The sequence below is a fragment of the Phocoena sinus genome, chromosome 14 (assembly GCF_008692025.1).
Source record: "Phocoena sinus isolate mPhoSin1 chromosome 14, mPhoSin1.pri, whole genome shotgun sequence".
NCBI classification, from domain to species: domain Eukaryota; kingdom Metazoa; phylum Chordata; class Mammalia; order Artiodactyla; family Phocoenidae; genus Phocoena; species Phocoena sinus.
Window position 1 is genome coordinate 40,176,079 of NC_045776.1, and position 24,024 is coordinate 40,200,102.

Consider the following 24,024-nt stretch of genomic DNA (forward strand, 5'->3'; position numbering starts at 1 on the left):
CTTCTGTGAAATATTTTTGATAACTATTTTTCACTTATCCTTTTATCCACTTTAAATCAGATATCCTTGAAAATAGAGTCGCTGGAGTAGAAGAACGGCTCCTTTGCTCATAAGTATGAACGATAATGAAATGTAGCAGAATGTTCATGAAGCAGGAAAGCAGCACAGAGAATGGTATCAGATTCATTTAGAGTCCAGAGTTCGAGTTTATTGCTCAGATCATACTGAAAACTGGAACCCTGCTTTACATGTGTCCTGGCTGTAGTTTGTTATTCCTTTGACCACCCAAAGAAGGAATGCAGTAACATGTTAAAAGTGTGAAAAGGGTAATATGAAATCTAAATAAGACTTCGGCAATGGCAAGAGCGTTGCTAAGATCTCCCTCTAAAGATGGATAATCATTGTCTAACTTGTGTGGAAATCTTTTCAAGCTCTAACATTTTCAGCAGAGTCTGTTAGAAGTCTTGGTAAGTGGACAGAACTTGTTAAAATGTGCAGGAATTTTTGCATAGTCTTTGCCCATGAGTTTTCTGTTTGAGCCATGTGGTCCCTAGAATCCTGATCTAGCAACAACTAACACTGCTCGTGGGATCCCAGCTGTGGGGTTTGGTTTACAGAGGAGTCCACTTACGAACTGTTTGGGGGCTGTCTTAGTAACTAGATTCCTTGATGGAGAAATTCATGCTGAATTCCACTCACCTGGGAAATAACCTAGTGAAGTTCTAGAGCAGAAGCTAATTTTCTTCATAATTGTTTTTTTCCCTAACCAATCTATTATGGGCAATAAATCCAGGTAAAATATCCAGCTTGAAAATATAGTTGGACTATTTGCAGATGATGATACCATACACAGAGAATCCTAAAGATGTTACCAGAAAACTACTAGAGCTAATCAGTGAATTTGGTAAAGTAGCAGGATACAAAATTAATGCACAGAAATCTCTTGCATTCCTATACACTAATGATGAAAAATCTGAAACAGAAAGTAAGGAAATACTTCCATTTACCATTGCAACAAAAAGAATAAAATACCTAGGAATAAACCTACCTAAGGAGAAGAAAGTCCTGTATGCAGAAAACTATAAGACACTGATGAAAGAAATTAAAGACGATACAAACAGATGGAGAGATATACCATGTTCTTGGATTGGAAGAATCAACATTGTGAAAATGACCATATTTCCCAAAGCAATCTACAGATTCAATGCAATCCCTATCAAACTACCAATGGCATTTTTCACAGAACTAGAACAAAAAATTTCACAATTTGTATGGAAACACAAAAGACCCCGAATAGTGAAAGCAATCTTGAGAAAGAAAAATGGAGTTGAAGGAATCAGGCTCCCTGACTTCAGACTATACTACAAAGCTACAGTAATCAAGACAGTGTGGTACTGGCACAAAAACAGAAATATAGATCAAAGGAACAGGATAGAAAGCCCAGAGATAAATCTATGCACATATGGTCAACTTACCTTTGATAAAGGAGGCAAGAATATACAATGGAGAAAAGACAGTCTCTTCAATAAGTGGTGCTGGGAAAACTGGACAGCTACATGTAAAAGAATGAAATTAGAATACTCTCTAACACTGTATACAAAAAGAAACTCAAAATGGGTTAAAGACCTATATGTAAGGCCAGACACTATAAAACTCTTTGAGGAAAACATACGCAGAACACCCTATGACATACATCACAGCAAGATCCTTTTTGACCCACCTCCTAGGGAAATGAAAATAAAAACAAAAATAAACAAATGGGACCTAATGAAACTTAAAAGCTTTTGCACAGCAAAGGAAACTATAAACAAGATGAAAAGACAACCCTCAGAATGGGAGAAAATATTTGCAAATGAAGCAACTGACAAAGGACTAATCTCCAAAATATATAAACAGCTCAAGCAGCTCAATATTAATAAAAACAAACAACCCAATCCAAAAATGGGCAGAAGACCTAAACAGACATTTCTCCAAAGAAGATTGCCAATAAACACATGAAAAGATGCTCAACATCACTAATCATTAGAGAAATGCAAATCAAAAGTACAATGAGGTATCACCTCACACTGGTCAGGATGTCCATCATCAAAAAATCTACAAACAATAAATTCTAGAGAGGGTGTGGAGAAAAAGCGAACCCTCTTGCACTGTTGGTGGGAATGTAAACTGATACAGCCACTATGGAGAACAGTACGGAGGTTCCTCAAAAAACTAAAAATAGAACTACCATGTGACCCAGCAACCGCACTACTGGGCATATACCCTGAGAAAACCATAATTCGAAAAGATACATGCACCCCAATGTTCATTGCAGCTCTATTTACAATAGCCAGGACATGGAAGCAACCTAAGTGTCCATCATTGGATGAATGGATAAAGAAGATGTGGCACATATATACAATGGAATATTACTCAGCCATAAAAAGAAACGAAATTGGGTTATTTGTAATGAGGTGGATGGACCTAGAGTCTGTCATACAGAGTGAAGTAAGTCAGAAAGAGAAAAACAAATACCATATGCTAACACAAAATATGGAATCTAAAAAAAAAAAAAAAGGTTCTGAAGAACCTAGGGGCAGGAGAGGAGTAAAGACACAGACATAGTGAATGGACTTGAGGGCACAGGGGGGCATGGGTGGAGGGTAAGCTGGGACGAAGTGAGAGAGTGGCATGGACATATATACACTACCAAACGTAAGGTAGGTAGCTAGTGGGAAGCAGCTGCATAGCACAGGGAGATCAGCTTTGTGCTGTGTGACCATCTAGAGGGGTGGGATAGAGAGGGTGGGAGGGAGATGCAAGAGGAAGGGGATATGGGGATATACGTATACATATAGCTGATTCACTTTGTTATACAGCAGAAACTAACACAACATTGTCAAGCAATTATACTCCAATAAAGATGTTAAAAAAAATAAAGGGGAATAATAATAAATATATATATATAGTCAGTTCCAGGAAAATACAATACGGTTCCAGGACCGTCCATGGATACCAAAATCCACAGATGCTCAAGTCCCTTATACAAAATGGTGCCGTTGGCCTTCCGTATCTGCAGGTTCTGCATCCATGGATTCAATCAACCGTGTATTGAATTTGATCCAGAGGGCTGACTATTCCTTAAAGCCTTTCTTTTCTTTTCATCGTTATACATGTCTATAGCTCTTAATTTTACAAGATTCTTTCACATATACCAGGGGTCTCCAACCCCCGGGCCGCAGACTGCTACCGGTGTGCGGTCTGCCAGGAACCGGGTGGTACAGCAGGAGGTGAGTGGTGAGTGAGCAAGTGAAGTGTGCCGCTCCCCATGGCTCACATCACTGCCTGAACCAAGCACCCCTGCCCCGTGGAAAAACTGTCTTCCACGAAACCGGTCCCTAGTGCCAAAAAGGTTGGGGACCACTGACATATACCATCTCACCTAGATCTTGAAATCATAATTCTTCTACTGCTAGAGGTTCACTCTGCTTGCTTTTGGGCTAGCTGCTTTTCTCTCCTTTATATCTCTCCTTAGGAATTCTCATCTGGTACCAAGTTGCAGAGCCAAACTTCTAATTCAGAGTTTTTTCATTATTGTCTCCCTCCCTCACCACCTGTTCACAGGGAGGTTTGAAAGATTTTTTCTGTGCCATACTACCCCCTACCCTAAAGAAATTAAATACAAAGGAATAGGATTTTTTTAGGGTTGCGTTTTGGAGGGCCACAGTCCATCCTAATACCCAATGGTCATCCCGTTGACATTGCATGCTCTGATTCAATTGAGCAAACATCCATTATAGAGCATCTCCTAAGTGCCAGGGCTGTGCTGAGAGGTAGGGATACTTTGTCAGTTACAAAACTTTTTTTTGCATAAGCCGAGAAAAAAAAAGAGGACCACTGATCCCATTCTTCAGATGGAGAAACTGAGGCTCAGCGAGCTTGTGTGTTGTAGGAGATCACACAACTAGTAAATAAAGGACAGAGCTGGGATCCAAACTCTGGTCTTCTGGTTCCAAATCGCATGCTTTCCTATAAATCCATTCTGACCCATTCTACCTTTTCCTTCTCTTACGCGAGGCTTCCTTTGTATATTGTTTTAAAATTCAATTTCATATATTTGAAGCAACAGGGCACCAAGTATTGACCATCTTTAAGTTCTTTTCTTTCCACATGAAGTTCCTATTCATTCATTTGTTCAACACTTATTGAGCACATAACAACAGCTACTACTTACACACAGCAAGTGTGCATCAGGTGCTGCGCTACGTATGTCACATGCATCAGCTCATTTACTCCCAATAACCCTATGCAGGGTGCTATTTTTATTCCTATCTTATAGGTACATGAACTGAGCTTTGTGGCGGGGCTGGGATCCAAACTCAGATTTGTGGATTTCAGAGCTGGAGCTCTTGAGTGACACCTATACACCTATTTTATGCCAGGCATTATGCAAGGTGCTGAGGCTCTAATACAGAGTGCAGCCCCCAAGGCACTTACAGACACAATAATTATATCATGGGGCTGTGAATGCAATGATTGACAGGGCAAATGGAACAAAGGGGAAAAACGTATGACTGCTGTCCTCTTGGATATTATGTAGAGTTTGAGTTTTTCAAGAGTCACCTGGAAATCCTGTTAAAGTTCCGATTACGTTTTGATGGATCTTGGGTAAGGTCTGAGGCTACCTTTCTAAAAACCTCTAGGTGATGCTGATGCTGCTGATCCGGGGGCCACACTTTGAGTTGCAAGGTCTCTCCACCTCTGAGCTCTTTTCCCAATCTGCTGGGTGGTAATCTAACCTGTGCTTAGTCAGATGGGCCACTCAGTCTATTTCAACTGGGATCATCTGAACTTACAGCTCAGACCTTGTTATCCAGGACAGATCAAAGCAAAATTAAGGAGGTAAATTCCATCCTTGGGGTACCCCATCATTTTCCTCTTGCTTCTCCTCTCTCTTCATATCCCTAATCTCCCAGTGGTCACGTACACATCCAGAGTTTTAGGTCTTTAGAGAAAGCTCTCTCATTTCCAAGATGATACATACTTAATTGAATAATGAATCTGTGTAAATGCATTACAGTGTGATAATAACAAACATTTGTTATTTCTTCTCTGCTGATCTGAATGGCTGGTTCTGAATCTTGTTACATGAGCAGCCTCAATGAAGCCACTGTTATTTTTCTCTTGTGTAGACCATTGATTCAGATGAAGCCACCACACATACATCCAGTGTGCTGGAGAGTCAGGATGACGCTCGGATGACCCGCCAAACACTGGCAGAAGTATACAAGGAGCTAAAAGCTTAACTTTGCAAATACTAAGGATCTCCACAACACTACAGTGTACCTGGACCATCGTTCTGCCTCAAAGTGTCAGGTTCAAAGGGATTTTTTTTTTTAAATGTCTTTATTGGAGTATAACTGCTTTACAATGCTGTGTTACAAAGTGACTTTTGAGATTGCCAGCACTCTCTAACAACACTCCTGGACGAATCAGGGCCTTGCTAGCTGCACTTCCATTTTCAAACTGAGGGAAAAGAAGTGACCATCAAGGTCTGGGTATCGGGAGACTTCATTTGCGGTCAACTGTGTACTAAAAATGGATTTGTCAACCAATTTTTTTGAAACTCCGTGCATCTTTCCATGGGAAATACAAAGAGGCTAGAGGTTAAGATGTTGTTATAATTCAGTACCTTTATGGGTTAAAGGGACCACTGAGGGCTACTCAGAGAATCCGACTATCATTTGTAAATCTGCCTGGTGGAAGGAACATTGGATCTGGGATAACATTCCCTGAGGTTGAGGTTTGCCCAATTGTGTGGCTTTGGGCATGCCATTTAAACTCTGGGCCCTAAGTTTTATGGTTTTCTGTAAAGTGCACTAAGAGTGTTGCTGCTATGTGTAAAACTTCTTTAGCAACTGTAAATTTCTAGGTAAATGGAAAATACTTATGTTTATCATTATTACTGTTAAATAACTGAATTTGAACACATATCCCTCATCAACTGGGTCTGAGTATTAATTAGATTGTCAGGAAATATCAAAATAATATAGACTCCAGGGAAACCCAATAGCTTAAACAGAATGGGAGAGAAAGCCTGAATGAAAGAGATCTTGTAGACGTGGCCTGGATGAAAGGGACCTGAAGGAATCCTTTCAGCAGGACCCTTACTGGCCCTTCTGAAACCTATTTTGCTGCCTTTTTTGGAGGGGGCTGTAGTCTGTGACCTCAGCAAACCCCACATTTTGTTTTGTTTTTTTTTTGTTTTGTTTTTTTTTTCCCGGTACGCGGGCCTCTCACTGTTGCGGCCTCTCCCGTTGTGGAGCACAGGCTCCGGACGCGCAGGCTCCGGACGCACAGGCTCCGCGGCCATGGCTCACGGGCCCAGCCGCTCCGCGGCATGCGGGATCTTCCCGGAACGGGGCACGAACCCGCGTCCCCTGCATTGGCAGGCGGACTCTCAACGACTGCGCCACCAGGGAAGCCCAAACCCCACATTTTGACTATCACCTCTCTAAGGTTGGCAGCCAAGGAAAAAACAAAACTTTCTTTTGACCCCAAGTGGAACTTTTCTTGTAGAACCCTAGCTCATAAGACTGTTGGAGGGGTTTCAGGCTTTGTAGATATCACTTCATTTCACGCAGTGCTTAATAGTCTCATTTCTTTCAAGTCTTTTGGATCCTGAGAGGCTTATTTTTCTGCCTTATTGCTCCTCCCCACCCCACAAAGTCCTTCCTGTCTGCTCCTCAAAGGGACTGCCAATGCTGAGCTGTTAGCTGAGCACCCTAACGATGACTGTGTGCTCAAGAACCAGGAGGATGCTTAGACCTGCCAAACACTGTCAAAGCAAACAATGAGCTGAAAAAAAAAAACAACTTTAAGACTCTGAAATTACTAAGTTTTTAGTAGGAAAAGTCTCCATGCCTCAGTTTTTCATCTAGAAAAATAATGGGATTTAAATGAGATGACTGCCAAGGCTACGTGTGGCTCTAAAAATAGAGTTGACCCTTGAACAAGGTGGGTATTAATCCGAGTATAACTTACAGTTGGCCCTCTGTATCCAAGGTTCCTCTACATCCGGGGAGTCAACCAGCCAGGGACCATGCAGTACCGTAGTATTTACTGTTGCAAAATCTCCAAGTATAAGTGGACCCATGCAGTTCAAACCCACATTGTTCAAGGGTCAACTGTACTTGGCATAATGAAGGGTCAATCCAACTTGGCATAATGAAAAGCATACAGAGAGTTAGGTACCAATTCTGTGAGACCATCTCTGCCAGAACACACTGATGATGCCAGACCTCCAAGATGGGTGGAACACACCTGTTGTGTTTATTCCCACCAAGAGTGGGAAGACATCCGAGGGCCGTGTCTCCGGAGTCCGGCATGCAGTGACACTATGGGCCGGTCAGGGGAAGGCTTTGTTCATCATAAACCCCTCCTCAAGCACCATCTGGCATTAATGATGGTACCATAAGACAACAGTGGCAATGATTTTTACCTCTGGCCACAAATGTTGACATTTGGCCTATCTACTTTTTCTAGCACACAACTGCAGTCTTATAAAAGGGAACGTCCTTTGTACCATGGGATGCAGGCTTTTTTGTCTTTGCCTGTATCTGGGGGCAACACAATACAACTCAATGCTAGACTGAGTCTGTGTCTCTGCTTTACCCACGTCCTCCCTTCCCTCTAACAGGATGTGATTATATGACATCTCCACATCTCAGCCCAAGCTGATTGGTGGAGAGATGACCCAATGCCAATTACCACATGCACAGGGAGAAGTGAGCGCAGGAGGGTTTCCGAGTGGATGCTTTATAAAATGCATCTGCTCTGCTAGAAATCCCATTGCTTTCCTATTTTGGTGAGCTGCAATGGCATTCTCTGTATGTTAAGTGGAAGTTTGAATCTTACCACTGCATCCGCCTGTTACGACTTAACTCGATCATTCGATGTGCTAGTGGATTATCAAAACTATTTTCCTCATGTTTTGAACAATGTGTAGATTCTCCAGAGGAAAAAGAAAATACAGTCCTAGGTGCATTTTCTACGGTATTGTATTCTAAGAAAGCTGGATTAACAACAACCTTTCAGAGCACTGGGATATCTTATGGGGAAAGGATAAGTTAAAGACAAGAGCCCCTCTTTACTGATGAGTTGGGGCCACAGGTGAGTTGAGCTGTTTTGGATTGCCCTTTGAGCAGAACTGGGACGAGAACCAGGTCCTCTGACAATCAGTTTAAACTGACTTATTGTTAATAATAAAAACAATAAGGACAGGGCTTCCCTGGTGGCGCAGTGGTTGAGAGTCCACCTGCCGATGCAGGGGACGCGGGTTCGTGCCCTGGTCTGGGAAGATCCCACATGCCACGGAGCGGCTGGGCCCGTGAGCCATGGCCACTGAGCCTGCACGTCCAGAGCCTGTGCTCCACAACGGGAGAGGCCACAACAGTGAGAGGCCCGCGTACCGCAAAAAAACAAAAAAAAACAATAAGGACAAAGTTATGCCTAACTTGCAAAGATTTTAAGAGAAGATCCTTGTTTGAATAGGAGGTTAATTAGAGACAACCATTTTTTTGGTCTTAACTCAGGTTTACTTTTCTTTTGAATATTTTGGTAGCTGTTGCTGCTGCTTCTTTGTTTATCACCTTTCTGGTTCTTCATATCTGGAATAATTTTAACTTACTCTTTTAATGTTTTAATCTCTAGAGCCTCTACTCATGATCATTAGTAACAAACATTTGTATCATTTTTCGGATAGAGAAATCAAGGTGTAAAACTCTCTCAACCAAATTCATACAAAATTATTAACATAATCAAAGTCCAAGGTTAGTAACAAGGTTATTTAACATTTTAAAACAAACCCCCCAAATGTGAAAAACAAACAAAAAATGCACATAGCTTTCAGAATCCAAGAGCAACCCTTAAAACGCCACCAAGCCTCACAAGGATATGTTAAAAATCGCTTTCCTCTGGGATGGGCCACAACTACCACGGGAAAATATGACTCAAATGGACCTAGGCTTGATGTTACAGCATGTAGAACACACGATTGTTCTGCCCATCCTGCATGGCTCACCTGCGTCAGATTACTCAACAAGGTACACTCTGAAGGCATCAAATGACTTACAAACCCCACCCAACGTCCAAAGTCTGGGCAAATTACCATGAATAGTATCATCACAGACACCCAGGTAAGCAGTTTGGGACAGAAAGACAACCTCATACACTCTTCCACAAGGGATAAACCTAACTCGGATTCACCATTCCTCTGGAGTTGGTGTCCGTGGTGATGCGTAAGTACAGGGCTAGACTCCCAAGGCGGGCGGGGCAAGCCACATATTCTTTTTTTTTTAATAAATGTATTTATTTTTGGCTGCATTGGGTCTTTGTTTCTGCACGCAGGCTTTTCTCTAGTTGTGGCGAGCGGGGGCTACTCTTTGTTGCAGTGGGCAACGCTTCAGTAGTTGTGGCACACGGGCTCAGTAGTTGTGGTTTGCAGGCTCTAGAGCACAGGCTCAGTAGTTTTGGTGCACAGTTGCTCCGCGGCATGTGGGATCTTCCCGGACCAGGGCTCGAACCCGTGTCGCCTGCATTGGCAGGTGGATTCTTAACCACTGCGCCACCACGGAAGTCCCACACATTCTTGGACATAATTATACTCCTTGTGGTCTGTGTGGCTAATTGTGAGAGCTGTTGGTAAGCAGTACCAGGAGCCTCTCGTTCCTTTCAAATATGACGAACAATAGCCCTGCAGGACAGATGTTCCTTGTTTCTGGGTACAGTTTGATTCCAAAGCCTTAATCAGTTTCCTGCTACTTCAAAACAGCAGCCTCAGGCTTCCCTGGTGGCGCAGTGGTTGGGAGTCTGCCTGCCGATGCAGGGGACACGGGTTCGTGCCCCGGCCCGGGAGGATCCCACATGCCGCGGAGCGGCTGGGCCCGTGAGCCATGGCCGTTGAGCCTGCGCTCCGCAATGGGAGAGGCCACAACAGTGAGAGGCCTGCGTACCGCAAAAAAAAAAAGCTCCCCATGCTTCAGGTGTTGCTTAGTTTGAATGTGAGTTTAGAAACATCGGTATAGATGTACCTGCACTTTGTCTACAGTTTAAAAACAAACATTTGCAAAGAAAAATCGCCAGGGTAGCAGTTTAGTTTTGCTCTGAATGTAGGGGGTGGATGAAATTTGTTATAGATGAGATGCAGGATGGGGAAGAAAAGTCCAACCTGAGATTTTTTTTTTTTTTTGCAGTACGCGGGCCTCTCACTGTTGTGGCCTCTCTTGTTGCGGAGCACACGCTCTGGACGCGCAGCTCACGGCCATGGCTCACGGGCCCAGCCGCTCTGCGGCATGTGGGATCTTCCCGGACCGGGGCACGAACCCATGTCCCCTGCATCGGCAGGCGGACTCTCAACCACTGCGCCACCAGTGAAGCCCCTGAGATTTTTATAGATTAAAAAATGTGATTTTTTTAAAATGGAAAAGCGTTATGATTCAAGACAAAACTATTGTAGCATCTGTCAGAATTAGACGTTGTTTTGCAGCATTCCACCATCTTTTCTATCACCTACTAGTGTTCCGTTTCTTCTCCCGTCAGACAACCAGTATCTGTCTCTCGCTAAACACTTACCCAGACCTGCCAGATGCTCCACCTTCATACCGAGGGTAAAGCGCGATTCCTCTCAGAGGTGTTGGTGTTTAATAGATATTAATATTTTAAGTAAAAGAAAGAAAGTTCCAGCAGTGGGCTTTCAGAAATTACTTGCAGACAGAGAATCATCCCCCATCCCATAAGTTTTCCATAGTAAAGACTGCAACAAACGGGACCCCCAAACTGCAGGCCAATGGCCAAGAGAGCCCTACCTGAGTACCCCATTTCCCAGTAGGAAGAAAAACTTAATTCTGCATTTCTTCATCTGCGAAAGCAGTGGTGTTGGAAAACAATGAAACAATTCCAAATATAAAACTCTTACATGTCAAGTGCTGCACCAGGACCCGGGGATGTGGCGATGACTACGCATCCATCACCGTCTCCAACCAGTTTATGTGCTGGGGAGGCCCACGTGGGGGGAATTAAAGGGCAACCGCAAGGATCCACCTAACTTGTCCTGGATGGGAGGACCAGCGGGAGGTGGTGGGAAGCAACGGTTAGGAGCTTAGGAAAGACTTTCCAGAACAATGTTTCTCAGATTTAACCCACAACAATGACACCTGTGGATCTTATTAAAGGAAAGATTCTGATGGAGAATGTCTGGGGTGGAGCCTGAGCTTGGGCATTTATAAGATGCTCCACTGGTCCCGGGAGAACACTTTGAGGGGTGGGGACCTAAAAGGATTAACACCTGTGGTAAGACAAAGGCTGGAAAACGCATCCCAGGCAAGGCATCCCAGGCAGAGGAGCGTGCCAAGACACTGAAGCTAGAAACACTGTTGAATATGGGAAACAACATTCAACATGCTAAGGAAAATTTCAGGTGAAATACGGTTGAATGCGAACACAGACAATAAGAGCTTTGCACAAAAATAAAAATAGATTTGTGATAGTTGCATGAAGGTGGTAAGATGAGAAGTGCTTCCCCTCACGCCCCTCCCTCATCTTCTTCAGACCCTCACTAGTGAATTTGTTTCTGTACTGAATTTATTAAAACAACAACAAAACAAATGAGTTTCTCCTCCATGGGCTGCGGGGGGTGGGTAGAATTCTGCACTGGGGTTCCTTTAACAAAATGACCAGGCAGCTTCTTCCAATCTTGGATTATGTGATTGTTTGACACCAAGCTACTTAATAACTGATTACAACAATTATATAGCGATGTGCTTATGATGACAACATAAAAACGTGTTTTCAAAGGAATAATATTTTATTTTAAAAGTTAATTAAAAATACTGAAATGCGTTTTTATAACCCATTAGTAAATTTTTCCTGGGGAAAATAATGCAGGAGGAATTGTATAGGATTCTGGCAGGAAAGAGCCTTGTGTCATTTGACTTCACAGAGCCATGAGTGGTACCCTGATAAGGAATTCATTGCTTGGTTCCCCAGGACACGTCGCTGTCCCCAGCCAGGAGGAGAACTTTAAGTTTCTGTGGCGAAGAAGGGAGAGTTGTGCTGGCCATGGACATCAAGCTGCATGTCTATGAGATATGTGCTCGATGGTTCCATAGATGGCACCGTTAAAATGACTACCACCTTTCTTCCAGATCAGGCGTGTTGTAGGAAACCACATCATGTAATATTTAGTCAACGGCCAGCCATGTCTGAAGCAGGTCACTAAACAAATCATATGACCACAGCACCATACACAACAGTCATCACGAAAACCCACACATAAAATTATCTTGTGGGGCTTCCCAGGGGGCGCAGTGGTTGAGAATCCGCCTGCCAATGCAGGGGACACGGGTTCGATCCCTGGTCCAGGAAGATCCCACATGCCGCGGAGCAACGAAGCCTGTGACTCACAACTACTGAGCCTGCGCTCTAGAGCCCGTGAGCCACAACTACTGAGCCCGTGTGCCACAACTACTGAAGCCCACACGCCTAGAGCCCGTGTTCTGCAACAAGAGAAGCCACCGCAATGAGAAGCCACGCACCGCAACGAAGAGTAGTCCTCGCTCGCCACAACTAGAGAAAGCCTGCGTGCAGCAACGAAGACCCAAGGCAGCCAAAAACAATTAAATAAATTTATATATATAAAAAAGAACCTTGTGAGACAATTTCAGACCCCACAGTCTCTATTTGACAGATGAGGAACAGTTTGAGGGATGGTGATGAAGGATGTTAAGGTCTCCAAAATCACCAAGTCCCGTCAGCTGCAGAACTGGTTATAAACATCAGGCCTTCTGATGTTCTCGCTCCAACATCTCTAATTCTTTCTATGATACAACCCTATAACATCTAAAAAACAAGCAGGCAAGCATAGAGAAGGAAGGTTATTGAACTCAAAAGGGATTAAGATCTATGGGACTTTTAAAATTACTTTTTAAAACTTAGAATTTCATAAGTGTAGTTTGGAATTTGCCATAGCTCCAAACTGTATCCTTTGTTCAGCTTTAGAGGAACCTAGGGATATCATGAATGTGTGGTGTTGGATTACAAATATTCTTATGTAAGTTGCAATAAATGAAGTAAAAAAGCACGAAAAAGATTTATTGGTGATTTGAGGGCCAGGAACTATTTGTCACCTAATTCATTCAAGGGCAACCCAGAATGTTTTAATAGGCTGTTGAATTAGTTCTAGTGAGTCTTCTTTAAACTTACATTTGTCTTATTTTATTACATATGCTCATTATGAAACAATATTAGAAATGGTCATTTAGAATTTTCATATGAATAAAATAGAAATACAATAGTTGCCTATCTTGAAGATATTTGATCAAAATAAACCATTCCTTCCTGTGTGTTAAAAGAAACAGTTTCTTAAGGATTATTGCAACGTGATATTAAACATAAAGACCAATTTATGGTGAAAAAGTGGATCCTTTACTTCAGGGCTTCTCAAACTTTAAGGTGTATACGAATCACTTATGGATCTTGTTAAAGTGAAGATCCTGATTGAGAAGGTCTGGGGTGGAGCCCCAAATTCTGCATTTCAAGGCATCCCAGGAGATGCTGATGCTACAGGTCCCAGGATCTCACTTGACTAGCAAGGCATCATGGGAATCACCTGAGATTGAACTTCAATCAACAATGTCATGGTTGATGGGTTTCTCACATTACCCCACTTGAGCTAACAATTTACCCATTAAAGTATCTACTTTATTAAAAGGTCTGTGAAAGAATAGAAAGTACCTTAAGATATCTTACAAATAAAAAATTGCTAATTTTCGAGATCTGGCTTTACTTTTTATTTCCCTTCTTAATTAAGCAAAATGTGCAGAAAACTTCCGATAATGGCTTTAGTTTTCTCTTTAGCAGGTGAAGGCAGCTCAGATATTTTATTAACCCAGAAATAGAGTCTCGGATCAGATATTTTACAGACCAGGAAAGCTAGTCATTTTGAGATTATGAGATAAAAGTAGGATTGTAAAATTTAGCAAAAACAAAAAGAGAAAACAAAAATAAAACAAAACCTCAATCAACCACCATCAAAAAGATGGGATGCCCAGTTAAATTTGAAATTTAGATAAAAGATTAATTTTTTCAGTATGAGAATACCCCATGCAATATATGGGACATACTTATACTAAAAAAAAAAATCATTGTTAATCTGAAATTCAGATTTAACTGGGCATCCTGTGTTTTATGCAGCAACCATTGCTAAAAACATACCCTAGATTCTAACTTACATTTAGGTGTTAAGGGAGCCAGATGCTGGGATGATGAATTAACAGACCCACTGACAGTGTTGCTTAAACATTCCAGCTGCACAGAGAATTGCTTTCTGGACTTGGCAATACCACATGGAGTACTTGGCTATTACAGCTGTTGATTCATGGGAATTCCTTTTAAGAGATTTGTGCCCAAAAGACCACACTTAAAAAAAATCACGATAGAGGGCAAGCTGGAAGTGAAGCTAACAGGAGTCTTATATCAATAGCTTCCTTTCTGGGGAAGGACCAGGTGGTGCAAAGCAGGAAAGTGTTTCTTCTAGTTGCCTGTCTTTTCCACTTCTGGAGAACTGAAGATGCTCAGTGGGAAAATGGAGATAGTGGTTTCTTACACTCATGAGAAGTTCTTAATACATCACATTTTGGCAGGGTGGTTAGATTTAACATTATTTTCGAAGGAAGGAAAGTGTAAGGTGATTGCAGGCACTCTCTCCCTTCTTGCTTATCAGTTGCTGAAAGCCGACTTTACCAGCTTTTAAAGACGGTAATTTAGTCCTCTGATTTCACTTTTAAGTATGACAGCCAATAAAAAGTTTCAGATACTTTAGCAAAAAAAACAGGAATTACCTCATTTTCCAGCTGCCTTTTCTTGCTTATTTTCCCTTCTACTGACTTTAAATATCAATAGCATTCCTGCCATGATGTTTATGATTAACTCTAAGTTAGAACCAAGTTTTGTGTGTTAGCAAAATGCTTCTGAGTGTTTTGCCCCTGCTTAAGCAATTGACAATTATGAATTCCCTATTCTGGTAAAAATATAGTCAATCCAATTAGTTCCTAATTTTAGGAACTACTTTGGAGAGAACTATGAGTGGTATATGTACGGCAGACACTATATCAAACAAAATGTATTTCATAAAAAAATTTAGTGAAATCTAAATGATGATAAGGGTGGAAAGTTAATTTCACTTGGACTAGTTCCTTACCCAGTCAGCACAGGAGTTAGACAATCTGTCTTCTGTCGTCTCCCTCCTCCCCTTCCCCAATTACTCCTGTCAGGAACACTAGTGGGTTAAGTTACCTTGGAAGTTAGTTACCTACAAGCCATTACTACCAATAGCCCTAGGATGGGATTAAATACACTTACAATCTGTTTTAGTTTTCAGAAATGATTTACCTGACCTCAGGCACCTCAAAATTTACATTACTTATAATGCAATGTTTGATTTTTTTGGTCTCTAAATTGCAGGTGTACTGATTCTGGAAGAGATGAAGAGGACACAAATTATATATAACCCTTAAAATTGCTCTATTAATCTAAGTGAAACTCACTTGCAAATAGCCTGTGACATTAACAAGTCATCAAAAAGAGGAAGTTCTCTTAACTGAAGGATATTTGATGAGGCAACACTTACAGTAAAAAATTAAGACAAGTTCCTATCAATGTAGTTGTCCTTTCAAATATTCCTTCTAGAATCTTAAGAGTAATCTGTCCAGCCTTGAGCAGAAGGCATATAATTTGAATTTCTGGATCCTAATTGATCTGTTTTTGAATTTAGAAATTTCAAACTAAATTGTCCATGGCATACTGTCAGCCTTTAGTGATAGAAGTGACTATGTATGTCTGCTTATTACCTAATGATCATTGCCTTTTGTAAGTAGCAAGCAATTTACCTTAAATGTATACTTTAGAAGAGTGGTGCTATTTCCCAAAGCAGCAAGTTTCCACATCATGTTTTAAGTGTATGAAGTGACAGTCAGTGAAAAACATCTAAATCTGAATAGATCCTCAAATTATGCATTAATATACTAAACCAAATAAGAATACAAACGCCCTCCTAGGGTGGAGGAAAAGGAAGTTTCTACGGCTAAAGAATTGAGGCAAGTGTGACCATGGGCTTGTTGTCAAGGGTATGTTTTCCTATTTTCTAGAGCTCTGGAAACAGTGATGTAGCTCGACGTAAGTTAGTATTGCACTGTTTGGGCTGTTTAGGTTCAGAAGTTTTACGGCTGACCACATCACTAAAATTCACATATTATTTAGAAATGTACTGCTTTTGCAAATATTCTCAACAGGGGAATAAATACACAGAAAAGGGGAATGTGAAACTAAACTAACTTTGGAGATTAGTTGACCTATGTTTGGAAACAAAAATTTTCCCCTTCTCTAAAGGGGAAAAAACTGAAAAAATACCAAGGTTTTCAGTGAGCAAATTCTCATTTAAAACAGAAGTGTATTGAGTTGGAATAAACCCACGGTCTGCAAACCTTGACTGTAAATATTCAGTAAATATTTCAGGTGTTGTGGCCCATACAGTCTTCGGTGCAACTATTCCATTCCATGCAGCAGCACAAAAGCAGACACGGACAACATATATGTGAGTAAGTAGGACTGTAGTCCAACAAAACTATTTTGGACACTTAAATTTGAATTTCACATAATTTTCAACGGTCCACAAATGTTTTTCTTCTTTTGCTCTATTTTCAGCCATTAAAAAATACAAAAACCAATCTTAATTCATAGGCTATACAAAAAGAGACATTGGGTCATAGATGGCTGATCCCTGATCGAGTTTCCTGATCTGTTGATCGACTCACGGGTTTCAACTCAACCTAAGCTTAATGCCATTGCATGAAGTTTGTCAGTAGTCCTTTCTGAAGTGTGTAGATTATTCGGTTTGTTGGAAGCAAATTTACCGATAATTCTATTCTATGAGGCTGTGGTGTAACAAACCACAATTCTGAATACTTCTCTTAAAATCTGTGGTTATAGATCTGGAGCAAAAATCTTGTGCAATTAACACATTTGAAATACTTTAGCCAGATTGTCCTGATTAAGGAGAATAAATTCACTTTAAACGCTCAGGATGGTTGCAGGTGAACATGAAAAAGAGTTGGGTGTGTTCTTCGTGGTCTCCAGTAAGTGAATGCTGCTGAGAGCCTCCTGTGAAGGGACAGTGAAGCACCAGTTGAAGGACTATTTAGTAAAGATGCTGTACCGGGCATTTACGCTTTTGCTGGATGATATGACTAACATTTAAGAACCCTCATACAAGTTAAAAATTCTTACTTTGCTTATCTGGATAAGAAGCCAACGATGTGGCTCCAGTTGTTTGGGGTTGGCCTAGTTCAAAGGTTGATAATTTGAGAATAAATGAGAGCATGATATAGGTGAAGAGTTTCTCCTACTTTAAGAAGGGATGATATAATTAGAACTGAGCTTGCCTACCCAAAACCTCCAGACAAGATTACATCAAAGCTAGTCAAGAAATAACAGGATGATAGACCAGACCCTGGAAAAGGAGTGAGGGCTCCAGATTTCTCCCCACTTTGAAGATCATTTAATTTCTGGACCTGTGCTATTTGGCACATAGGAATACTATCTACCCAACTGTGTTTAGGCCCTGATAGGTTAATAAGATCAATGGGCTGTATAAATTTAAGGTAATAAGACTGGGTGGTTCTCATCTGTTCTCAAAAACTTCAGCGCTTCTAAAGTTGAGGCTATACCCTTTCTTTGTACCTCACCCTCTTGGGCTACTTGTAAATATCACAAAGCTAGGTTTGTACTATCCTCTCATGAACAGTTTCTGATTTATCTGAATTAGTACCATTTTTCTAGACTATGTTTCAGCCTTTCAGTATCTTACACCTTCCCTAAGAGAAGTTGAAATTTCAGAAGTGCATTCCCAGAGAATTTTCTCAGCTACACAGAAATAAGAACGGGTTCATTTACATCATTTTGGCTTTTGGAAATTCTTATTAACACTTATTTTTGCTGGTATCCAGCAAGGAATACATCCAAATTTCCATTTTTAAATATGCTGGATATTTAAATATATTTGTGCTATTTTTAATGTAGGTAGAAGACAATAAAAGCTGTCTATGAATCTGCCATTTATCCTACTCTGAAATAACTCTCCTAGCTTAATTAGTTCCTTTTGGAAAAAATACGTGTTTTTTCCATAATAATGGGTAGAGAGTGAAATTTTCATGAAGTGAATCTTGGATCCATGAGAGTGTAGTTAAGTATTATAACAATTATTAGTTATTCTCAGGATGCTAAATTGTTTTATGTAAAAATGTAAGCAAACAAATGAGCTACCATTTTATGGCTCTTAAGAACGGTAACAGAACTTTGGCTCCTACATATCCAGAATGTCTATCTTGGAAAAAAATAAAAACGAATGTATTCAGGATGCTTTGCTTATAAATATTCTCCCTACCTTCTGATAATGTTCAGTACAAACACAAAAGGACTGTGCTCTGTGCTATAGGGGCTGTAGACATTAAAGGCCCCTTCTAGATAACGGAATACCAAGCAGGGTACATAGGTGTTATGAGGGGTTCAAATAAAGTTCAACAGCTGATGATATTGAATGCTTGCTATGTGCTAGGCATGGTTGTTCCCCCTTAAAGAAACTGAGGATGCAGAAGAAAGCGTTTAGGCAAGAGAGTTATGATGATATAAAGAATAATGAGGAAAAGAGAGATAACTGAAGTTAATAGTAATAAAAATAAGTATTTCATAAACTGTGTACATCTCTAAATAGGCTATCTTATTAGGATCATGCCTGAGGATGATTTATTTTTAAGCAAGAGACCTTCGGTTAATAAGATTCCTCGTAAAATGTTAGATGTAACCATTTCTATTTAAATAGATTCTTTAATCTACCTCTGAATGTGTAATCAAACAGTTACTTGACTTTTTTGTATACAAAATTTGTTTTGCAAATTCATCCTCTCTGTTTCGCATAATTGAAATAACCCAAACTACTTTGCAACATTTTTTTTTTCTACATGCCTCCCACCAAGGAAATTACAAGACGTCTATCTAGTTGGCTTTGTGTTTTACAGTGCTGGGAAAGGGAGCGGCTCAAACAAGCAAACAGATTCTGATCACATATTCAAAAGTGCTTTCAAAGGAGTGGAGTAGTGGGTGTCAATAAGCTACTCCATGTAATTACTTCCTATTCTCGGGATCCGCCTTTGAGTGCAGGCTTCTGACTCACCAGGCTGCTCCAAGTTAGTTTCTCCTGGGTTTTCCCACTGCCTGCTACACGTGAATCACCTCTGGAATGAAGTTTCTCCCGTATCCTTAACAACCGTGCAGAAACCAGGCACTGACAGTGAACTTCGATCTTTCCACTAAGAACCAGACCCTAGGCTGAGAGGGTGAAAAATGATGTGGCAGGTACCACCGCCAGCCAAGCTGCCAGATGACAGTCCCCGCGACCCCAGGCATTGGTCAACAGCATTCCAGTTTCAGCGTGGTTTTCCCCACCCACCCAGGTAGTTAAACTGGCATCTTGTCTTGCAGCTTGCGGCTGCCGGCCACTGAACTCTGCCCTTGCCTCACTGGTTCTCAAATTTGGCTGCACAATGAAATCACCTGGAGATTAACACACACACACACACACACCGCAACACACCACAACAACAACTCCAAACCTCACTGTCATCTCAAAACAGTCTAATTAAATGGTTTGGGATGAGATATGGACATCAGGATTTTTCAAAGTTCCCCGGGCAGCAAAATTTGGGAACCTTTGCGTTGAAGAAGCATTGTTCTTCCCACGCAAGTGAAACTTGCCAGTTGAGCTTACCTAACGACCACTCGGTGGGTTCCCAACCCCCCTATCTTGGAGATCTATTGACAGCCCCTAACCGGTATCTTAATTAATTTGGCAGCAAAGAACGCTAGCAAAGCAAGGGTCATTTCCGGAATGGAAGGTTGGCAAGGACCCCTGCCCCTGCCCCCCACCCTTGCTAAAAACTAAGCTAAATTTAGTGCTTAAGCGAAGCATCTCAAACGTTGCTATTCTTTCGGTTACCTTCTGATCTCTGTTCTGTTTCATTCCACAGTGTATTGTTCGGCAAAGTTGGAAGGCTCGGGTCCTTCAGATTGGAAGCAGGTGCTGCGTCAAACCTCAGTCGAGAGGGGACTGCACTCTTCACCTCGCTGGGACCGACCCGCCGCGTCGCAGTGCGGCCCCCAGGGCAGATACTATGCTAATCAAGAAAGTTCTTCCGTCTCCTCTCGGGCGGGCGGGTGCAGGTTTGAACACTTAACCCTTGATTTTACGTGACTGCACTACAGTGCGTTTAGTAACCTCTTCTTGCCTAGCGGGTCTGGACCACATACCATGTTTTTGGAAAAGAAGAGGATGTGCGCAAGAGATGGAGAAACCCGCAGGGAGGGTACAGCAGTGTTGGGTGGTGCCCGGGCGAAGGGACGGCTAATGTTTGGAATATTAATTACTCTACGCGCTACTGACCCAGCGAGGACTAGCAGAAGGGGTCCGGGGGTTAAGACAAAGGCTCCTCCTGAGCTGCAACGCCCCTGCCTCCGAGGTTACAGCTCTGCCCTCTGCACTGGGCGGCCCTTGGCACGGGACTGGCAAAGTGACTCAAGGGGTGACCTAGTCCACTGGCCCTTTCGGGGTCTCAAAGTCTGCATGACCGAGCGCTCCGGGTTCAGAAGGGAGGGTCTTTCTGTGCCCACCCCTCCTGCCCGCCCTTTGTGGGATTTGTGGTCACTGCCCAGTCCTTTGAAGGGTGGACTGAAGAATTTCTTACTTAAACAGAATGGGGAGTCGCTGAATTGCTCCCGCCCTGAGCGCAGGGTGCTCCTTGCTGAAAACCACTTGAGATCAGAATAATAACCCGCTCTCTTTCCCACCCATCCGGCTCCCACGTCCCGGGCGCCGGGAGCACAGGCGGGAACCGGAGTCGGAATGGAGAGGTGGGGCTGCTCTTCGCTGGAGAAGCCCTGGGGGAGGCAGCTGGGCTGGGGGCGGGGGGGCGGTCCAAAGTTTGATCCCCAGCCGGCTGTCGCCCGTGCGCTGCACTTCCTGGTCTGCCCCGAAGCGCACAGCCCCTGCCAGCGCCCCTAGTTCTCAGTCCCCGCGCCCCAACTCCGTTGCCTTGAGGTCCGCGCGCTACGGGTGCGCACTCGCAAGACCCCCCTCCTTCTCCAGCGCCAAGAGTCCTGGCCAGCCCGGCTCTCACCCCCCGAGCCGGTCCACTTTGCCTCTGCCAGCGTGGCAGCCCTGATTCCCTCCCCTTTCCCGGGGTGCGCAGCTCTGGGGCCCCGAAGGAGGGATGTGGCCCGCAGGAGCGCAGCGGATGCACACCCAGGGGCCCCGGCGCCACCCCCTGCACAACTTCTTGCTGGGTTTGGAGACCCCCGGTCCCGCCGGCTGAGCGACTGGCGGACTGCAGCCCCCAGGCGGCGGAAGGAGGCGCGGCCAGCGTCTGACCTGGGAGGGACTGCGCCAGGACTAGGGGTGTCCGGGTGCGCCAGGGCGGTACCGCTTTAAATGCACTTGACTCACCTGCTCCGGCGCCGTCGCCTCCTTCCTCTACTGACAGCTGGGGGCTTTGTTTTCTCCACCCACCCGGCCGGTCGCGCTCCGCCCCCTCCGCCACACGTGACTCGCCGTCTGCCACCGCCGCCGCCCGGCGGGGCCACCCGTGACAGCCCGGCCAGGGCCACCCCTTCCCGGGGGGGGGGGGGGCGGGGTGCAGGTGGGGACCGCCGCCGCCGCCGCCGACAGGCCTGGGCAGGTCGGAGGCGACCCGCCGGCGGGTCAGTCCCTAACTCTGGTTAGGGCCCTGGGAAGCCAGAGTGGGTTGGTGACAAGGAATAAAGTGGCAGCCGGTGAAAGGAGCCGAACTGTTGGGCCACAGCCGAGAGGGAGGAGGCCGGCGCGGCTCAGAAAGGGGACTTAAGAGGCGACCCCACACCCTGAATTAAGTACCTGTAACTGGGGGCCTGCACACCAACCGGCTTGCATCTGCTTTTTACACCAAGTGTTTGTACTCATACCTGGGGAACAATGGATACTGCGGAGCAAACTAGTTTTGTCCTGAACATTATTAATTAAACTAGGCAATTCTAAGCTGAACAATATGATAAACAATGTAATAAATAATAGCAAGTTCTACTGAGGTTTGAAATCTGCTTGCTGGTGCTGGTTGATATCTGGATTCTATTTGGAAAATGGAATCAGGCTGGAGGCGCTAACTCCAGATTATTGATGTGGGCACTTGTCCATTTGGAAGAGCACACGGAGTTTTAATGAAATGAATTGAGAAAATGTTCTGGCTTCAGGACCCAGCTCCGTATCTGCTGCTTTTGGAAGTGGTCCTGACTGTTGCTGATCTCCAGTGTTTGAAACTGCAAGAACCTGTTGTCTGAATCCTTCCTTTTGCCCTTGGAGAACACACATATACCTTTGTTCTCCCCCAAATTGCAGCTCAGGAGAAAGCTTGTCCCCATCTCCCCAGCATCCATTAAAGTGAAGTCTGCAGAGTGGAGTGACTTTGCTCTGTGCTTCCCAAACTTTAATGTGCAGAGGGATCATCTGGGGGCCTTGTTAAAACCAAATTCTGTTTGAGTGGGTCTGAGGTTGGACCTGAGAGCCTGTATTTTTGCAAACTCTTAGGTAACATCAGTGTTGCTGGTTTGAGGACCACACTTTTGAGTAGCAAGGTTCAGAGCACCCTTTTGGCGTTGGCCAGCCTATTTTGAGTCATGACTGCACCACTTAATAGCTTTGTGACTTTAGGCAAGTTTCTTTTCTTCCTTCCTTCCTTCCTTCCTTCCTCCCTCCCTCCCTCCCTTCCTTCTTTTAAAAATATTTATTTATTTATTTGGCTGTGTCAGGTCTTATTTGCAGCATGCGGGATCTTCAGTTGCAGCATTCGAACTCTTAGTTGCGGCATGCATGTGGGATCCCTGACCAGGGATGGAACCTGGGCTCCCTGCATGGGGAGTGCGGAGTCTTACCCCCTGGACCACCACAGAAGTCCCTAGGCAAGTTTCTTAACACTTAAGCCTCCACAGCTGTAAAATAGGGATGCTCCAACTCAATCTTGAAGATTAAGTGAGAAAACCCATTTAAAGCACCTAGTGTAGTGCCTGGCACACAAACCTAGGGTTTAACAAACGTTAGCTAATTAGCTCTTGGGGGCATCCTTGCGGGAGCAAAGCTGGCACAAAGTCCAACATACCAGCAGGGGGAGCAGTGTGTGAAATGGGCTCAGGGGATGAGGCAGCCTGCCCGAGGCTAAGTACTCTATGCCCAAGGGCACCTAGCACCACCAGATGTGTAGAATAAGTTTGTTAAATAAATGAACAACCATAATGCAGAGCAAATCACACATGTTTAAAAGTTCTTCTGTTTCTTCTGAAAAACTCTAAATCTTGATAAATGAGTTCTGGAACATTGAATTAAAAAATCATTTTGCTTTTTATTACAGATAATGTCCAGGTGCCTGTCGGATGGGTAATCTATTTTAATCTCCGAGGTAGTAAATGGATTATTACGGAGTAGTACATTTTTTATCCTCATTAAAAACCTTGAAATTTAACTGGAAATGAATTTATTAATGAAGATATGGTATTCTTAGCTTTCAAAATGAATGGGTATTGTCATCATAATTCCCATATTTCCCTTCTTTGCTTCTCCTCTCTCTGCCCGTCCCCATATCACTGTTTCCTAAGACTCTTTTCTTGGCTTTTTATTTTTCTCACTTTCTGCTATTTCCCTTGGAAATTTTATTTCTATCTTATTTTCAACTTTCAAGTGTGTGGAGATTACTTCTGAATCTATACCCACATTCTTGACCCATTTCCAAGCTCCATTTCTGGATTACCAATTACTTGCTAGGCATTTCCACTGATTTTCCCACTAGCCTAGAAGTTTCAGTGTGTTCTAAATTAAACTCCTCTCTCCTCTCATAAAATGGATACCTCCTCAGTAATAAA

General features: G+C 43.2%; 1 protein-coding gene across 1 annotated transcript in view; it reads right to left on the minus strand.

The window, feature by feature from the left end:
• MAPRE2 (microtubule associated protein RP/EB family member 2) overlaps nt 1–21,654 on the minus strand; it is a 164,332-nt gene extending 142,678 nt beyond the window's left edge. The window contains exon 1 of the mRNA XM_032602450.1: nt 21,587–21,654. The gene's annotated coding sequence lies outside the window, so the exon portion shown is untranslated. The remainder of the gene's footprint in view (nt 1–21,586) is intronic.
• Between the last annotated feature and the right edge of the window lie 2,370 nt (nt 21,655–24,024).